At 51.8% G+C, this 18,557-nt stretch overlaps 1 protein-coding gene across 2 annotated transcripts in view; it reads right to left on the bottom strand.

The window, feature by feature from the left end:
- TMEM63B (transmembrane protein 63B) overlaps positions 1–18,521 on the bottom strand; it is a 48,058-nt gene extending 29,537 nt beyond the window's left edge. The window contains exon 1 of one of the 2 annotated variants that reach the window (XM_040611779.1): positions 18,374–18,521. The gene's annotated coding sequence lies outside the window, so the exon portion shown is untranslated. The remainder of the gene's footprint in view (positions 1–18,373) is intronic. The other variant, XM_040611780.1, reaches the window with a different exon arrangement.
- Between the last annotated feature and the right edge of the window lie 36 nt (positions 18,522–18,557).

Here is an 18,557-nt window from a genome sequence, read left to right as displayed (position 1 = left end):
CAACAGGGCAACCTCGGCCACAAGGATGTCTGAACTAGGACATTGCGACGTTGGAAAAACCTTGAGGCTTTACAGCATGCAGGTCCCCTTATGCACTGTCGCAGCAGCTACTGAACTCTAACAAGGGAGACAGGAGCTGTGAGACACCAATTTTGCTCTGCTATGAACATTATTATTTATTCAGTGCCCAGCCAGAGCTCAATATGGACGTTAAATACAGCCTTGAGACTGTCCTTGCCCGAAGGCCTCACCTATGCTACAGAGAGACACCCACTGGATCTCATTTGGCATATCAGTAGCCAAAGATGTCCCAAATCCTCTTCTGCAGAATGCTTGCTATGATGCTGCCAGAGGGATCTGATCTAGAGGCAGCTCCGTAATAATCTTTATCTGATGGGAAAAATGAGGGTTGAACACTCCTGCATTTTCAGGGCAGCTCTGCCTGCCTTCGACTGTGGGGCTGGGGTCTGCAGGCAGGAGTCACTTACATGCACCAGGCTGGGGATGCCAGGCTCTCAGCCAGCCACCAGCACTTGAGAGAGATGCTGACCGGGCTCTTCTTTTCAATGGTTTCCCTCCACCCTGTGGGGCTTGGCAAGAAGAGCTGGGCCTGGCTTGGGAACATAGGGAACAAAGCACCGATTGGGCACTGGGCACAGAGACAACAGCATCTAGCTGAGACTGGGAACACCGAAGTGGTACTTCAAGACAAGCAGCCCAGCTCCCAGAGCTGCAGATAAAAGCGTGCGAGAAAGAGTGGCTGCTTGACTTGGAGGAAGGTGCTGAATTTTTGGTAAGACGTGGCAGTGCAAGCCTCATGTCAACTGGACTCTATCTCCATGTTAGGACAAACAAAGGAACGGTACTTTAACTGGGCAAAGCTGCTCTGAGTCACTGTTTATCCAGGGAGCACAGCTCCACAAGAGCAAATATCAAGCCTATGAAAGTCCACTAAGACTTGCAGTTGGTAACCTGGATGCCTCTTGCCTGCAGGCCCAGCTGAAGCCAAGGTGCTCCTCACACCTACTTTGTTTCCTGAACCACTGAAACCCTGACTTGACACGAAGGAGATGGCTTGGAAGTCACCCCAGAAACAATGTGGAGCACACCAAACACTGTGCACCAAGGGCTACTGGAGGTGGTCAGGAAGGGCCCTCCTGCCCAGATGGACCAGCATCACACAGAAGAACTAAGACTGGATACCCGGGAGCCCCCTCAGGCATGTCTGCCAGGCAGCCACATCATCTCCTAGCCATGGCACAAAGAAAAACAACAATGGGTGCCTTCCGTGGGCTTGAGTCTGGAGAACACCCAGGAACAGCTAAACATCATGGCCTGGAGCTGCTGTAAGGCAGCCTGTAACCTGGAAGCTGCTTTCCATGGAAAGCACTGCCCTAAATAGAGTGCAGATCAGTGGGGAACTGCCTGATCGCAGCCACAGCTGCAGCCTTGAGAGGGACCATGCTCAGAAGTACTGTGCTGCTCCCATCCTGCCGCCCCTGTTGCCAGGCTAAGCCCTTCAGCCTTGATCTTCACAGTGGGAGCCAAGACCCATTGCTTATTCTGGCCATGCTTCCCTAGACCACCTCTCCCTCCCAAAGCGCTCCTTTGTGCTCTGTGCTTCCATAGATGTCTTCTAAGGCCAAAAGAAAACAGCATGATAGCACTGATGGCTGGGGTCGAGGTGCTCCAAGCCTTGGGTGAATCTCATCTCTGATCTTGTGTCTCCAACCTTGTCTGAAGCCTTGAAGTTTGAAGGTCAACCTGCACCCACAACCCCAATGTTCACCTGGACACAGGTACCAGCACACAGCACAACACTGTCAGGATGTACCAAAGCACACTATAGGTTTCCACCAAGAGATCATACTCCTGGCTGTTTTCCTTCCATATTCCCCATGGAAAGGGCATCGGACTGTATGGATCGATACGAAGTGCAGCATGACAGAGGTGGGCAGGAGGGGCAGTACACCCACATAAAGAGGAGCCAGTGGACCCCAAAGACAATCAGGGTACCTTAAGAACATTGAACTGTTCTTTGATAGTTCACATGCTGCAGAGGGTGAACATGCTGTTCCATACCTCATTTCTGGATCAGGAGAAGACACCACACGTATTGCATGAAAAGACAAATCACTGGTTAAAGCAGTGGTTGAGGTCTTTAATACAACACGACAGAACACCAAGCAGTTCCTCCAGAATTTTCCTCAGAGATGCGAAGTTTGCCTGGTCTTCCCAAACACATTACAGGAGCAGAGATATAAAAACAATTAGTAGATTATAGCATTCTGTGATTAATTACTAATAAATAACCCAGATGAGGTTACCACTTAGTGTTTCTCCCAACACAAATCTAGCTTTGGCAGCTGTATGGGCTAATGCTTGTTAAAGATATTTCTCCAAGGCTCTTCATGCAAAAGAAATCACCCCTGCTCAGGAAAGCTCCTAAGTACATACTTATCTTGAAATATTCTCACTGAAGTCATGATAACTTAAGTACATGGCTAAATTAAAGTGTTTACCTAAAAAGGGACAGGCTTGAGCACTGTACTCTGCTTCAAGGACCGGCTGTTTTCCAAGACCATTCTCTGAACCCCAGCTATGTGCAATGGTTCTCAACCCAGCCCCAGTTGAGCGTCGCAGGGCAGAACTGGCAAAGACCAAGTAGCTTAACCAGAATTTTTCTTTAATAATGGGAAATAGGTTCCTGCAGTACACTTCATAGTGACTGGTTAAATAAATCATCCTAGACCAGAAAATTTTCTTCTCTTCATGGGGAAATGGTTCTGGCAGCCTTGAAAGGCATGCCATTCATCCTGATTCTGTTTCCAGATTCCATTACTTCTGCTTTTGGCTGCTCCTCCAAAAATACTGCTCCCCCTTCTCAGCAAAGGGATTGAAGATCCTTTTCTGTCAGGAGACACCTCACCTGCCTCTGCTCTCATTAAGCTAAGCTCTGTACACCTGGCACTTTTCCAAACACACCCTTCCAGCCTGTTTCCATGGCTGATGTCTCTGTGTGGTCAGCATCTTCCTAGCTGTATCGTGCCTGATACCTCTCAAGTATGGACACAGCCAGAACGCAAGAAGAACAGTACTGTGGTCTTCTTGCTCTACAGCACAACTCCTTTGCATTCATAGCCTGAGAGGCCAAAGAGTTCTCTTTCAGTCACGCTGTGGCCAAGTATTTAAACCCCTATAATGTGTTATCCTAGCTTGTCCTCTCGCTTCATGTTTCCTTCCGGCACATGGTGCCCAAGCACGGCATCCCTCCCATGGTGCCCAAACTGTCCACAGCAGGAGAGGAAAGCAAATAGTTTAAAATGTTTTTAAAATAAAAACAGTAGTTTGACAAGTGTCAACTGTTACACAGTGAACTTCAGTTTTCCTGTTTGTATCAACAAACACTCAAACATCCTAGTTGCCCCATTTTTACATCATGGGACACACCCGAACCTTGCTGCCAGACTGGCTACCAATCATTAGCATCAGGGCTTGCCTGGCTCTTGGCAAACACTACCACACCACCAACATGGCCTTTGCGTCTCCATTGCTGTTATGAGGTCTTTTGAAAAGGTCTTCTGCACTAAAGCATCGGGTACCTCAGTTTCCCCAAGCAGCTGTATGACCTAAGATCTCCTGCACTCCTGCCAGGGCAGGCAATCTACAGATGCCAAGAGCAGAGGTGAACTCTATTAACGCATGGAGGTGAGGCTTCCTAACAACTGCTTTTCAGATCTTGGTGTGGAAAGACACATGCTTGCATGCTGGAGATAAGGCAGAAGCCTCTCACAGGACATATTGCTTTTTATCAGTGGAGAAAGTGCAGCCACACTACCTCACCTCACACACCAGTCAGGCTGTTCCTGGGATGCCTTTTGCCTGGCTCTTCCAATGCATCTCAATCAGCTCAGAGGAGCCAGCCCAATACTTCACAGGAAAACACTAGGCAGCTATAGGTTTACATGGCTTAAAACACTACCTGGACAATGCAGGGTAAGGCCAGACAGTGCTGCATATTTGAGCAGCAGATCAAGAAAAGCCTGCACTCCTCAAATGAGAGCCTTGAGGTTCAGTTTGCACTTTGCAAGCCACTACCACCCTCCTGAGAGCTCCCAGGCAAGCACAACTGCTCCTACCCCCAGTCACCCTCCTGTTTGATAAGGCAGAAGGCCACGAAGTTAGCAGTCCCCTGCCTAAACATCACCCTAGGAGATATATCCCAGGCACACCAACTCACAGCTCCTTCTTGAATCACAGCTGCTTGCAGTGGGGACATCCCCTCTCCACCCTAAACTGCTGGGGCTGGCAGCTCACCTTCCAGGATAGCCTCCAGGTGGGAAGGTCCCTGGCTGCTCCCAGAGCAAGCCTGGCAGCCACACTTAGCTCCTCCAGGGCCTGAAATAGGAAAGTACAGGGATGCAGGAGAGCAGCACCTCCTCCAGCCTCTCCTCCTGGGTGGCCAGCCCTGCTGCTGCTGCCACCCTACCTGCCTGTTTACACCAGAGACAATCCTGCCACAGCCCAGTAAGGGAACAGGGAGGCTGGAATTTCACCCCTGGCACACCACCTTCCACTTATGCCACCCAGCTGGCATGTTGGTCAAAGCCTCTGAGGAATCCCCACATACAGAAATCAGGCCTCTGCTGAGGCTGCAGTGCCAGCCACCAGGCATGGCTGCCAGGTCTTGTGGCAGGGGGACACATCCTGTCAGGGTCAATGCTGGGACCTCTGAGACCAACCCTGCTGCATGCAGCTGTGCTGGGCTTCACATCTCACATGTAGCTGGGGGCTGACTCATTTACTGCAGCTCATCAGAAATCCACAGCCCCAGCAGTGCTTTAGGGTCAGTGCTTGCTCTCCAAGCACCACAGGGGTAGGGACGTGCATGTATGACTGGGCAGCAATCAAAGAGATCCTTTGCTTGGTGCCTTCTACCCAGCACACCAGTGAGCACTGCAAAGCAGCCCAGGGCATTCCTCTGCTCATCTTCAGAGTCTCACTTGGATCTGGCTACATACAGTCTCCTGAATCAGGGACCATCTCAATAGGAGGAAGCCGACAGCTACCAAGTCCCAAGTTTTAGCACACTGCTGCCAGCTGCAGTATCTCTGTCCTTACATGAAACACCTGCAGCCTAATACAGCCATGTGCATCCCCCTCCTTCCTCCTGAATCCTAGCTGCTTTCAAGGCTCCCCTCCATCCACGTGTCGGTAGGGGTGGGAGGTTGTGGATGGCTTCCCAGGGCCAGATGGACAGAGCTGTTGCTCAGGAAGCTGCCCTCCAGCCATGCCCATAACAGCCCCTTGACAAGGGTCACCAGTACCTCTGCATGTCTGCCAGCTGAGCTCACAGCTTCCAGGCCCAGGTCCCACTACGCCTGTGCTCACCAGCAGAGAAAATTCCTCCCAATATAGCATCAGTTGCCTATTTATAACATGCTGTTTACCAACACCAAGTACACTCTCATTGGAAGCGGAGGATGAGATGAGTCAAGGGAGCATGCGCAAGGGACCCTTCTCCTGTCATGGGAAGATGAGAGGACTGTGGAAGGGTTACTTAGGGCTGCGGCATGGCTGATCACCTGCAGCTCTCTCACTAATGCAAGCAAACTTGAGGCACGCTCAGCATTTTTTTACATCAGACCCTTAAGCTCTGGGAAGATCTTGCTGTGAAAGGATGAGATCAGACCCAGCACACAGGAGTATGCCAACATCCCCCTGCAGCCTGCTCCAGGCTCAGGAAGCACCCAAGTGCTGCCAGGTGTTGAAGAACAGATTTAACATAAGGTCTCCAAAAAACTTCCTGACAGCTCCTAGGGCCCTCTTCCAGCAGCTCAGTGGAGGGCTGCTGGTTGCTACAGTGCTCTGACAAGACTTCTTCAGGCAGTGCCTGCCTCTGGGGGAACCACAACCCTGCCAGCCAGCAGCCCTCTGGCAGATGAGTGGGAAGGCAGCCCCCACTGCCTTCCCTTGCCCAGCCTCCATACTCCGGATGGTCACTCTGCCCGCTGCATTTACGCAGCGCCCCTGGGAAGAGTTAGATTTGCAGGGCTGCATAAAGCAAGGACATCTGACTGCTGAGGTACCAATGACACCAGCCTTCAGCACTGGGCAGAGATAAGCACAACAAAGTTTGCTAGGGGTGTCAAAGTTGGGTAGTGGGAGGAGAGGAATTACAACCCCAGGCTCCCATGGCAATTGTTTCACATTCAGGATACTGTCCAGGAATATGCACCTGAGCAACAGAAGGCAAGAAATAAGTACTTCCTAGGGCTCCTTAAATTTTGCAGACTTTCTCTGGTGTCCAAGCTATACTCCCTCCTGGGTGGCTGGAAACAGATCCCGTGTGATGTTATTGAACTGCACACCCATATGGTGGCAGATCAGAGTCTTGAAGCCCATCCAGGCAAAACAACCGGTGCCAGGCCCTGGCTCCTCCCAGAGCCACTACCACATTTTCCATTCCCTCCTGGCTGCATCCAGCCATCTCCCAACGCCAGGCTCATTTTTAGAGCCTCACATTTTCCTCTCTGTCTTCAGGAAAGTTACTACTTTCCTGCCTTCAAATACCCAACACCTCTTCCACCTGACCAAACTGGTAATGGACCTCCTGGCTCTGCTCCCCTCTGTCATTTCCCAGCTCCATCTCCTATGCTACTGCACTTACCAGCCCCAAACGGGCTGATGAGGATGCACATACACATTAAGAGGCTGGATCGATGTCCAAGTTTTTAACCTTTCCTAACAGGCACTGGGAGGGCTGGTGTTGGGGGCTTTAACATAAAGCCTCAGCTGGGGGTTGGTGCATATTCAGCTAAGGCTTTGAGTCCAGCAGCATGCCTGGAGCACACTGCCCTAGCTGCAGGAACACAGGACATCATGACACATCGGGCCCAGGAACTGCCGGTCAACTGCACGATGAGTTGTGGCTATAAGCCATCCACTCAGCTCACCCTCACATACCATCCCTTCAGCATGGCTTCCCCCCACCGACAAGCCACAGGTTCAGTGGGGGTGCAGGCTCCTGCACTTGCAAAGGTGGAGGCACCAGCAACACTGGCCATGTTCAGGATGATCCTTCAATCTCTTCATCCTCCTGACTCACCTCAGCACCCGCTGCTGGGCCCCCACTCTGCTAGCTTCCCACATGTCCACATTGCAGCTCCTGGACATCCCCACCCATGCCCCAGCCCACCTACTCCTGCCAGCATCAATTCACCCGCCCCCCTGCGCTGACTCACTCCCTGCCACTCACAACCACGCATCCAGCTTGCCTTCGGCATCCCCGCTACCCCAAGTCACAGGGCGAGGTATCAGCACACTGTTTTAGAGAGCAGCAGTGAAACAGCGTGGACTCACAACGCAGGACAGCCTGGTTCTGCTCTGCATCCCACTCCAACCAGCTGCATGACCACAGGCATGCCGCTGGTATGACCCATGCCACTGCTTCTGTCCCTTGGAATCACATACAACCCCTCCCAGGGAGATCACATAGTTAACTCACAGGCATTAGAAAGACACTCCACTTTCCAGATTAGACATCCCAGCAGCACACAAGTATTTCTTGCTGTTTACACCCCCACCCACAGTCAGCTGAAACCCCTGTTGAGTTACTAAGAGAGAAGAGCACATTCTGGAGCCGTGGTCCTTCGTTCCCATTGGTAAGGTCCAGGAAAGTGGCTGGGGGCTGTCACTGCCCTGCTGCCCCTTCCTCTGCCCAGGCTTTTGGATTACTCCTCTCCTGGGTGAGCAACACCTTTCCTGTCCCTGCTCGAGTGTCACCAGCTACAGGATTAAAACTAAAAATGTTTTTGGATGGTTTCCCAGCTGTTTGCTGGGGCAACTGCAAGAGCACAAGCTTCATGCCACCTCTGCCAGCTCAGGTCATCTCCAAGCAGCCAGGGAGATGCCCAGGCAGGCAACAGCGCACCTTATGAAGTTTTGCCACCAACTATTTAATCTCCCACCCAAGGTCAGCGCTTAGGCCCTTCAGGACCAGGTAACACTCCCTGCCCTCGAGGGAGGGGGTAGTGGCACTGAAGAGCAAGTTTGTCTCAGAGTGAGAAAGAAGGAACAAAACACTTCCCATCTACCCATGGCCTGAGGCACAGGACGCTCCTGCCAGCCCCAGCATAGCCTCTCCTGTCTGCAAGCAGTGTCCACCTTCATCTTTGGGTACCTGCAAGGAACAGTAGTGCTGCAGGGTACTCAGCTTGGATGCCCCAGCTGCCATTCCCCATCTACAAGCTCTTAGTTCTGTGCCTCTTGGGGCTCCTACATGTCACTTCCTACTACCTGCCACAGTGTCTCCACTGTCACCTTTTCTCCTTTAGTTCTTTTCTACCTGGAGAAGACTTCAGGTTTACATTATGACCAGGTCAAACCCCAGCCCTGGGAGGGGGTCCCAAAAGGGACAGCACATATGCCTGACAACTTTCTATGGTCTGATATTCTTCTGCCCCAGCATCCACAGTCACTGGAATAGGAGCATAGAAACTATATCTCAGCTGTTCCCTTTGGTATTTGTCTTGGTACCACAGCACTGGGGAAGGAGTGGGATAATCCTCCCCTGGCATGGCAGGTGGCAGAAGAATGCGCCAGCAGGGCTGCCTCCTCCTCCTGGACCTTCTTGCCTGCTGGGTTACCAAGGGATGGGGCAGAAGTTCTTGTCCCACCATCCCCAATGCACACGCTTTAAGAAGAAGTAGAGGCAGATAATAATAACAGTAACAACAACAAAAGAACAAGAAACCCAGTGCCAAATCACCTCCTTCCTACCACGTTCAAGTCTCAAACCCTCATCGATCCCAAAATCCGACTGGCATGAGGCTCCTGCAGGCAAAACCGGGCACGAAAATGCACAGACATCTAAAGCAAGAAGGCAGAGCAGGAATAACAAGGCAGCCAAGCCAAGGCAGCTCGGGTAGGAGGAGAGGGTGTTACCCCAGAGCTTCGCTTGGAGCCTCCAGAGCCAGGTCTGCAAGGAGGGGTTGGCAGGAAGGGCAGGCTTTGCAATCAATAACATTTGGAAGTCAAGGGATGCTGTTGAGATGCTGGGGTGGGCTGGGAGACAACTTAGAGGTCTACCAGGATGACTGACAGGCTGGAAACATCCAGGATAAGGGAGGGGAGTAGAGGGATGAGCAGACAGGCACCCTTGCTGTGGGCCAGACAGGCCCATCACTCTGCAGTGGCTGGGACTGCATCTCAGGACTAGGCTGGGAGTTTCCAGTCCACACCCCAAGTCAGTCACAACACACAGCTCTACCTGCACCATGGCTTGGATGGGCTGGAGTCTGCCTTCACTGAACGGGTTTAAAAGTCCCTTTTCCTGCTCCAAGAAATGCAGCGCAAACAAGAGACAGCATATGTGCCACTGTCCAAATAGCAAAGCCCCCTCTCCCCAAACTGTCCAAAATCTGCTTTGTTCTCTATTTACCAGCCACTCACCTCCAGCACATCAGTCACTCCCATGTATTTTGAAAACAGGCTCATTAAAACTGTACACCACCTCTACTTTGATTGGCCCATCTCTTCTCTCCCCTAGATTTCTGAGCTCCAGCTAAAGGTCCTATTTGCTCTTTCACACCTAGCCAACCCCAGAGACATCTGTGAGCACAGCTGTGTCAGACACAGAGGTAAAGACCCAAGCGATCAACATGTCTCTACAGGCATAAGACTGCTCATGGAGGTGCAGTTATACTGGCAAAACTGCTTCTTGGTGTTTTGAGGTGGTGGAATAAAACCAGACTGAGAAGCCAGAGCATTTTTGCCAAAACAATGTATCAGCAGAGCAATCAAAACAGGTAATCCTACACATCAAGCAGGACAGAAAAGCTGGAGGTGTTTTGAAGGAGGCACCTAATGCGCTCTACAGACATGGCCCAGACCGTGCTCAAATACTGCCACCGTACCACGTTCTCATGAGGCATGCCCCTCACCCCGTATCTACCAGAGGGGAGCTGAGCTATAGCTGCTACTCCGCAGGACTCTTCTGAAGCAACTTGGGCTGTTCCACCCAGGAGCACTCTGCTACCCAGAGGAAGACACAAATGCTTACCAAAGCTCTGCCCCCATCAAATGGAACAAAGCTTGAGAGAAAAAAATAATAAGGGAGTGAAACACTGGGGGGTTTCCCCTTTCTCCCTTAAAGCATATCAAAGCATTTGCTCTTCCCTGACTCGCAACCATTGTCAGGAGCTATCTACTAGCTTTGAAATTCCCCTCCTACCCTAGGCGATAATAAAACACGAAGGCATGAGAGCGTGAGATTCCAGGAGCATTAGGCTGCAGGGATTTACAAGGGATACATCCTGTGAGGCACACTGGATCATCTTTATTTTTAACAGCATTACAGCGTTAGTGGGTGAAAGGGAAGTTGTGGATGTAGCAAGATTTTAGCAAACCATCTGCTGCGACTTCTCACCCAATCTCTCTCTCAAGGTTTGTTCATCAGGCTAAGGCAGAAACATCACCTCACGGACTGAAAACAGGCATAAAGACCCTAAATAAACCAGCAACTATAACTGACAGAGCACTGGACTGCAGGCTGGCAGGAACCAGAGGTGACGGTGAGGCGACGTTTGGTTTCATTCATCATTTTCACCAGCCAGGGTGCTGAGTTTGGAGAGATGGTAGATGCTGGCTGCTCGCAAGTTGCTGTTTGGCCAAGAAGCAGTGTGCCACTGGTGAAGGGATGCTATAGATCATGCAGAGGCAGATGACAGGCTAGGGGCAAGGAGTGGCAGGGAACAATTTCAGAGGCACATTCAGAGAGTGGGCATAGGCTTATCAGGGCACCACCTTATATTAGCTGGGGTCAGGCTACTGCTTTCTTTTACTGGAGATGCCTCCTCATAAGGTAGAGGACTGTTAAGGAAAGGACTTAAGACACCGAGGCAGAAGCAATGAACAAGGGCAACTTTGAAACCCAGAGAACAGGGGTGAACAAAGAAACTGGCAACAAGCAAAGATGGGGACCTCCACTTTGCTTGTGGAGAAGGCAGAGCTGGCTGCACAGCTCTGAAGGTGACTACAGCCCCAGCATCTCACCATGGGTTCTTCTTGCCACTCGTCATGGCCTGGCACTTCTACCCTAGCAAGCTAATGATACACAGCCATAAGGTATGTTATGCTTATGCAGGATAACGAAGCCTCACCTTAATCTTTTCCTTGATTAGATAAACAGATTGATCTTCTTATGTTTCTCAGCATAAAGCTTTCTCTCCAGCTCTCAGATTATCTTGTAACTTTCCTGCATTCTCTTTGATTCATCTGCATCCTTTTCTGAGCACCGACAGCATATTTTATTATCAGTCTCCCCACCACCTCCTACAGCAGTAAAATCTCATTCCTAGAGCTACTCACTGCTGCCTTTCCAGGTATCAAATGTTTCACAAGGAGCCAAGCTTGAAGGGGCCTCTGGTCATCTGGTGAGATTCTCTGCTTGAGGCACAGCCAGCTGCGACTCATCCATATCTACAGACTTCTGGCTAATTTGTTTTAGAACCACCACACACACAGCCCCAAAAACATAAAAAACTTCAAGACAGCCTCCTCTTCTGCTTCACCATCTCGATTGATACTACAGAAAACCATGAAGTCTGAACTCCCTCATTACAGCCGAGTGGCTTCCTGCCTCGTCTTCATTACAACTACAACCTTCTAAAGAAGTACATTGCTCTACATACTTAAAAGACCATGAAGTTCTCTCTTCCATCTTTTCTTCCTCAGGCTACACAGTCCTAGTTCATCTCATCCTTCTTCCCACACAATATTTCTAAAGACCTTAATAATTTCTGTTGCTTTCCTGGATACCCTCTTGTTTGCGCACGTCCTCCTCCAAGGGTGGCATCTACATCTGAGCTTGGTCCTTCAGCAACACCTCATCCATGTCAAGAACACTAATTGCTTCCTGCACTTTAGAGGCATTGCTCCTCATACAGCCTGGCACAAGGCTCACCTTGGGCTTTTCTCCTCCCCAGCAGAGCACTAACTCATCCTACTCTGGAACTCTGAAACTAGTATCAACATTTTCCCTTGCCCTGCCTAGCCATGGTCTTCTTATCAGATAGGAACCCTTTTGAGTACAGCTTTTCAAATGGTTGTGGGTCCATCTGAGGGATGCTTCTTATCTCCTACCCCTTCCCCATTTGTTTATGAGGCTGACACTTGGGTCAGTAACAAAGACTGACTTAAGATCTATTACATCCACCACCCCCGCTGAGACACTAGGCAAGACATCCTTTCAGGCAAGGGCATTCACAGGCTTGATGTGGTACATTCCAGATAAGTGCACACTGGTGGATTTTTAATCAGCATATTCTCCCACCTTCTTAACAAGATAAACACTAACTGCTTAATTGTTTATTCCAGATTATTTAGACAGGCTGGTTGTAGTCCCATTCTTTCTCCCTGTATTTCAAGGGGTCAGAGCTTGGGTTCTCTCTTTACCAGATGTTCTCCAAGGTGGCTGCTCACCATGCAGAAGTTGTCTTAGTCTGCTATTTAAGTACTTTCAGGGGAAATTTTATAAGGCTTTTCCCACATGGTCACATCTAATTTACCTAAATACTCTTGTCACCTGTTCTGACTGGTGCTTGGATTTACTTTTTAAAATTAACTCCTTTAAGTACCTCATCACTCCTGACCTCCTTTGCAAGGTGAAGACAGTTCTTACTGTCACATTTTATTTGTTCTTTTCCACACAGCCAGGAGCCAATTCCTTCTTCTATCCAGTAGCTGCACCAGCTCCTTCTGCCCTAGCTGGGAGTTCACACCGAGTTTCACATCCACCACAAATTCAGTTCCTTCCTCCCAGATTTATAACTTTGCAGGTCATGCCAACTCAAGCTGCCTTTTCTGTGTTCTGTAGTAGCAAGCCCCTGGCTGGCTACCACAGCCCAGCTGACGCACAGTAATTAATTTCCAGGTTTGTGCCTCAAGCATAGACAAGAGCCCAGCAAAACCAAGTCACCAACTTGTGCATGCTGCCATTCTGGAGAAGACATCAGCTCTACCACCATCACCCAAGAGCCTCCAGCGTCCAATGGTTTCACACAAAGGGAGTCTAGACCATATGCACAGGGAGCTGAGGATGAATCCTTTTTAAGATCATCCTTGGATCAAATTATCCTAATGTCTGCTGCAGAGACCCTCCTCTGTCTGCGTCACTGACAGGCTCTCTGACCTCCAAGCAGAAGACATTAGGTGTTAATAATTGTTTCAAGCAGGAGACAAGGCCTGCTTCCACCTGAGTTTCTTCTAAGTACTTGATCATGCCAAGATCGTCCCATCCCCTGGCTCTGAAAGGACCCAAGACACAGCCCACTAAAGACCACCATTTAATTAGCAAAAGCAGGACCAGGCCAACACACAACTGTCCTACTAAATGCACTCTTGTAAGAAATTGCGCTTAGAAAGATAAGACTATCACCCTCCTCGTGAGTGTGTCAGCTACACGTCAGGAGACAGCTGGATGCTCTAAGGGAGCCTGTCAGAGCTGCTCTCCCATGCAGGTCAACAGGAGAGAGCACAACACCACATGGCCTCCTTGTTGGTGTGACAGAGCCAGAGGTCACATCACCGGTGGCAGCTGTCTGTCTGCAGGGCAATACTCTGCGCTGAGCCAGGAGCAGACCTGCATGGAAACCAGCAGTAACAACCCTAGGGGAAAGGGAAGGGGGTGTCAAAGCAAGCAAGCGCTCCACACACAGAATTACAGGGGTGCAGAGGGGATGAGCACACCCAACACAGGGACTCACAGGAGTAGCCCTGGGGACATACAGTCCTTCTAGGGAGTGACAGGCAACAGTCAGACAAGAAACGTCTGCAGCAGCCACTCTTCCAGCCAAAGAAAGGCAGGGATGTTTTTTCTCTTGCTGCTCAGAGGCAGTACAGTTGTGGTGGTTCAGGAAGGCAATTGCAGAACATACCAAAAACAGGCAGACACAGATCCTGCCTGCAATTGCTTTCTCCTGGTGTAACGTGCCACCTGTTGAATACACAGCCCCTTAAGAGATCCAACCCCTTTCTTTCATGCAGTACCACAAACACCTTCCCAGATTGGGCAACACAAACAGGAATCTTCAAAACCTTGCTTTAAGTCAGACCCATACTACAAATGGCCAATTTCTATGGGGAAAAACAGCACACATAAAACAAGACCCTTCTCTCTTCCCAGCACAATAACCACGTGGGTAGAAGCTGATGACATTGAAAATTAGACCAAAGCACATCAAGAACGGGAGACCTTGCTCAAAGGATGCAGTGGGCTATGCCATCTTGCCCATATAAGCTGTGTAGCCACTATAAAAGCATGGCTTAAGGGGAGCTCTGGGATACTGGGGAAGCATGCCCACTTTGCCACCTGACTTTACAAGGGATGGGGGAGGAAGGGTCTTGAAAGCAGAAGAGGGAGAACAGCAGGCAAGCAGTATCAACAAGAAAGAGCCACAGGGAGAACAGAAGAATTTCCAGCACTGCTTACCAATCAGGTGGAGGGAACGCATAATGCAAGCAAAGAGAACCCTGCGAAGGGCAGCCAGCACCACACAGAGAAGCATGGAGGAAAACGTTCTGCATCTCACGCTTAGCAAGAGAACCTTCCTGCAGCTAATCTGTATTTGGAGCAGAGGGCAGACACCCAGCTCCACGCTGGAAGGACATGAAGTGAGAAGGCAGTGCCAACCACGGGCCTGCAGGCTCACAGAAAAGCCATTTCATACTGCAACTCTTTGCTCTACAAGCTTGGCACCAGCTTCACGGATCTCACCCTCTCTCTGTTGCAGAGTGCGCACACACGTGCGCGTTTCTTTGTTCCTTGATTTTTGTTCTTCTCCTTTCAACCAGCTTTCTAGCCAACGCATCAGGTCTGCCCCCCAACTAACTCCCAAGCGAGCCAGGGAGCTGCCAACAGGACAAGGGCTGCAGGTGAAGAGGCACCTCCTGAGAAGGCCACGCTCAAGGCAGTTTCTGTGCACACCAACCCCCCATATGGGTGGCAAGACAAGGAGTCCTTCTCAGCAAGAACCTGAACAGCTCAGGGCACAGGAGAGAGGCTCAGGGCTGCAGTTCCAGGCAGCAGGCACTCTCACAATGAACACAGAGCTACCTTCAGAGAGTCCAGCTGTCCCACGCCACAGTCCTTCAAAGCTAGAGAGCATCACTACCAGCAACACACTTGCTAGAATCAAAGCGGCAGAGGAACACAGGAACTCCCCTCCCTTTCTCTATCCCTGCCTCCCTCCTGCCTGGAAACCTGCATTTTGGTTTCCAGCTCAGCCTGCAAGCAAGCTCTGAGCTCCCCAAGGCTCATTTCCAGAGCCAGGAGGAACAGCAGACAGCTGTGCTGAGACCAAACCTTCCTCTGACTCACAAAGCATCCCAGAGGCCATGACCCATTCGTGGTTCCACTGCTCCGGCCCCCCACAATGCACCCTGCACCATCAGACAAGACCTGGTACCCTGCAGAGCCAGTTCAGGTGGTAGCAAATGTGCCCCTATGCTTCAGGCTCTATCCAAGCAAGGCCTCCACCTCCTTCTGCGAGGCAGCATGGAGAACAGGCATCGGGCTGGCACACCAGCTGCTCACTGCAGGGGCCATCAGCCAGGGGGGACGGCTGCTGGAGGGCAGCATGGGGCTGCCCAGTGCCCAGCTCGACACAAGGAGGTAGGGCAGGAGCAGCCTGAGGGACTGTCACCAAGGATTGTTCCCCCTCTCCTTGGTTCCCACCCCCTGGAAAGCTGCTGCTAGATTAAAAAAGCCTTTATGGTACTGTCATTCAAAGACACTGAGACAATCTCCATGTTTCCCAAACATTCCCATCATCTTGTTTCATCTATGCACCATAAAAAGCCCCAGGGAAGATCCGGCCCCAGCATCCAGCAAGCCTTATTATCCTTGCCCATCCTTACCCACCGCGGAGCTCTCAGATGCTTTGATATGCAAATCAGCCACAGGATCCATAACCAGCACCGTCTGCAATTAACAGTGCGGGCAGAGTATACTATGCCCAGGGCCTCCTCCAGCACGAAGCAGGCACCCCACGGCTGCGCAGGCTTCCCAGCTGCCTTTCCTGGGAGTGGGAGGTGCCGACTGCAGAGCCCTTGGGTCCCCAGCATATAGCCTCACCCTGGCTGCCAGGATAGAGACAGGTTGCTTACAGAAAGCATTCAGACTGGGGTTGCACCTCGGTATGGACGGGGAGGGTGGCACAGAAGCCACCGGCGGGACACCGCAGGGCTCCACATGACCCGAGGCACTCCAGCTACCCTGGGCTCAAGGAAGCGTAATTAGCAACAGACAAAAAGCAGGCCCTCGGCACTGCCAGCTCTCAGGCTTTTATTGCAAATCTCACACTACCTGGGGTTTTCTTAAAGTCCTAGTTCCCAGAATTAAACAATTTCATGATGATATTTTAAATTTTTTACATAAAAAATCATAGAACTCCCCCCAAGCCAGTTCTAGTCCATTTTAATGCTGAAGAAAGCTAAAAAATATGACTAAGGATATTTTACAAGCCCAGAAAGAAAACAAACAAGAAGAAAGCACTCAGTATTTTTCTTTTTTTGGCTCAACTCATGGCTTAGGACATTTCAGGATAGTTGCACCACGCTCTGGACAAAGGAGAAGAAAATGGAGCACTGCAAAGCCTCACAGCAATGCCTTGCTGACAAGAAAACTGACACCCTCAGAAAATACAGTAGCTTCAGTTCCTTCCAAGGTTACTGAAGACAGGAACAGACAAAAATAGAGCAAACTTAGTCCAACAAAACATACTCATGAGCCAAACCAGAGTCTCTTCCCAACCCCCTCAAAGGCATCTTCTTTCATGTTTATCTTGCTCCAATAGCATCCAGGTGAGTACTGCAGAAAGGGCTTCTCTCCCTGTAAAGACAGTGTATTCCTAGCACTAAAAGGCTTGAGATGAAAAAGACCTTTCCCAGGTAGATGCCAGCTAATTGCAGCCATTAGAAGCAACGTCTTTAATGTTTTGCTATTTCTGGTTTGAACTGAGTCCTCCTGGAGTCTGTTACGAGCTGAGCGGTCGGCTTTCTGTTCTCCCAGAAGCATTAACAGAATAAAAGGCTATTAGGAACCATACAGCACAGGCGTTTGGAGGGGAAGGGTACCAGTCCCTGCAATGCACTTGCAACGGCTTTGTCCCACACCCGGGTGGGGCATCTGCAGAATCATCCAAGAGGTACCTGTGCCATGCAACCCTTCAGTGGCTTTGTGACTGCTGCCAACGGGATGCTCCTGCCCTGCAGTCCGTGGCTTTCCATGTGTGCTTACTCCAGAGGATGACACAATGGAGCCAGACACTTCCACAGAAACAGACAAATCCAGGAGGGAAGGAGGGACCTCCTCGTGGACTATGCACAACTAAATTAGTCACACAGAGCGTGCCCTGATGAGCCTTTTGCTTCCAACTCCTACTATCAAGGGAAGGGCGAGGGAGGGAGGTGCCCAGAATCCCAAATTCTCAGAACACCTGGTCTCCATCCAGCAGAAAGCTATCAAACCTGCTACAGGCACCAGCCTGACTGCAGCCACATCACAGATTTTTGGCGTGATGCCTTCAGCAGGTAGCTACATACAGGGCACGCTCCAGGACAGGAGGAAAAAAGCCATGGCTTGCCGATTCGGAGGGACCGGGGACCAAGACAAGAGCAGAAAGAGACTGCTTGGGTACATTACCACAGACACAAGCCGTATCTGACCGCCAGGCTCTCCAGGGAACAACGGGCAGGGCGGTATCAGAAATTCGCCTGCTGTTCCCACCCTTGGAACATCCCTCCCGCTCCCCTGCCGCTCGCCGCCGTGCCCGCAGGAGAGGCAGGGAGGCGGACAGGCGGCTCCCCAAGGCCGAGCACGAACAAAAGCAGCCTCAGCATCGCCGACGGCGATCGCAGGTGAGGCGGGAGCCGGTGCCACCCCGCGGAAGCGGGCCCGGCGACCCCCGGGGTGCAGAAGCCACACCAGCCAGCAGCGGCCGGGCCCAGGGCCGGCGAAGCGGCAGACATGGGAGGCGGGCGAGAGGCCGCGGAGCCCCGAGCCACCCGGCTCCCACGCAGCCCCGGCGGGGAGCACAGGCCGCCCCGTGGGCGCCGCACCCGGGCGCGCCCCCCGCTCCGCCCCAAGATGGCAGGCGGCGCCCCCCGCCCGGGGCCGCCCCCGCTGCCGGGCTCCGCGCGACGGCCGCGCCGCCCGGCCCGCTCCGCCTCAAGAGGGCCTGAGGTGCGGCCGCTGCCCCCCACCCCGGCAAGCGCTGAGGCGGCAAGGAGCCGCGGCCCCAGGCCCACCTGACCCGGAGGAGCCGCGGCCGTCGTGCCCAGCCACAGCCCCCAGCACCGGCGGCTCGCTTACCCGGTGTCAGGCGCGGACTGGCTCCCCCCAGGCTGCCGCTCCGCTTCGCCCCGCCGGGCCGGGCGCTGCGATGCTGCGCTGCGCCGCGCAGAGAGCGAGCGGCGACCGCCCGAGTGGGCTCGGCTCCGTTCGGCAGCGCTCGGGGCGGGGCGCCGGGCGGGCGGGCGGGGCCCTGCGCAGCGGT

The sequence above is a fragment of the Falco naumanni genome, chromosome 12 (genome assembly GCF_017639655.2).
Source record: "Falco naumanni isolate bFalNau1 chromosome 12, bFalNau1.pat, whole genome shotgun sequence".
NCBI lineage: Eukaryota > Metazoa > Chordata > Aves > Falconiformes > Falconidae > Falco > Falco naumanni.
The sequence above is the reverse complement of the archived record's forward strand: the minus strand, read 5'-3'. Positions and strand labels throughout refer to the sequence as shown.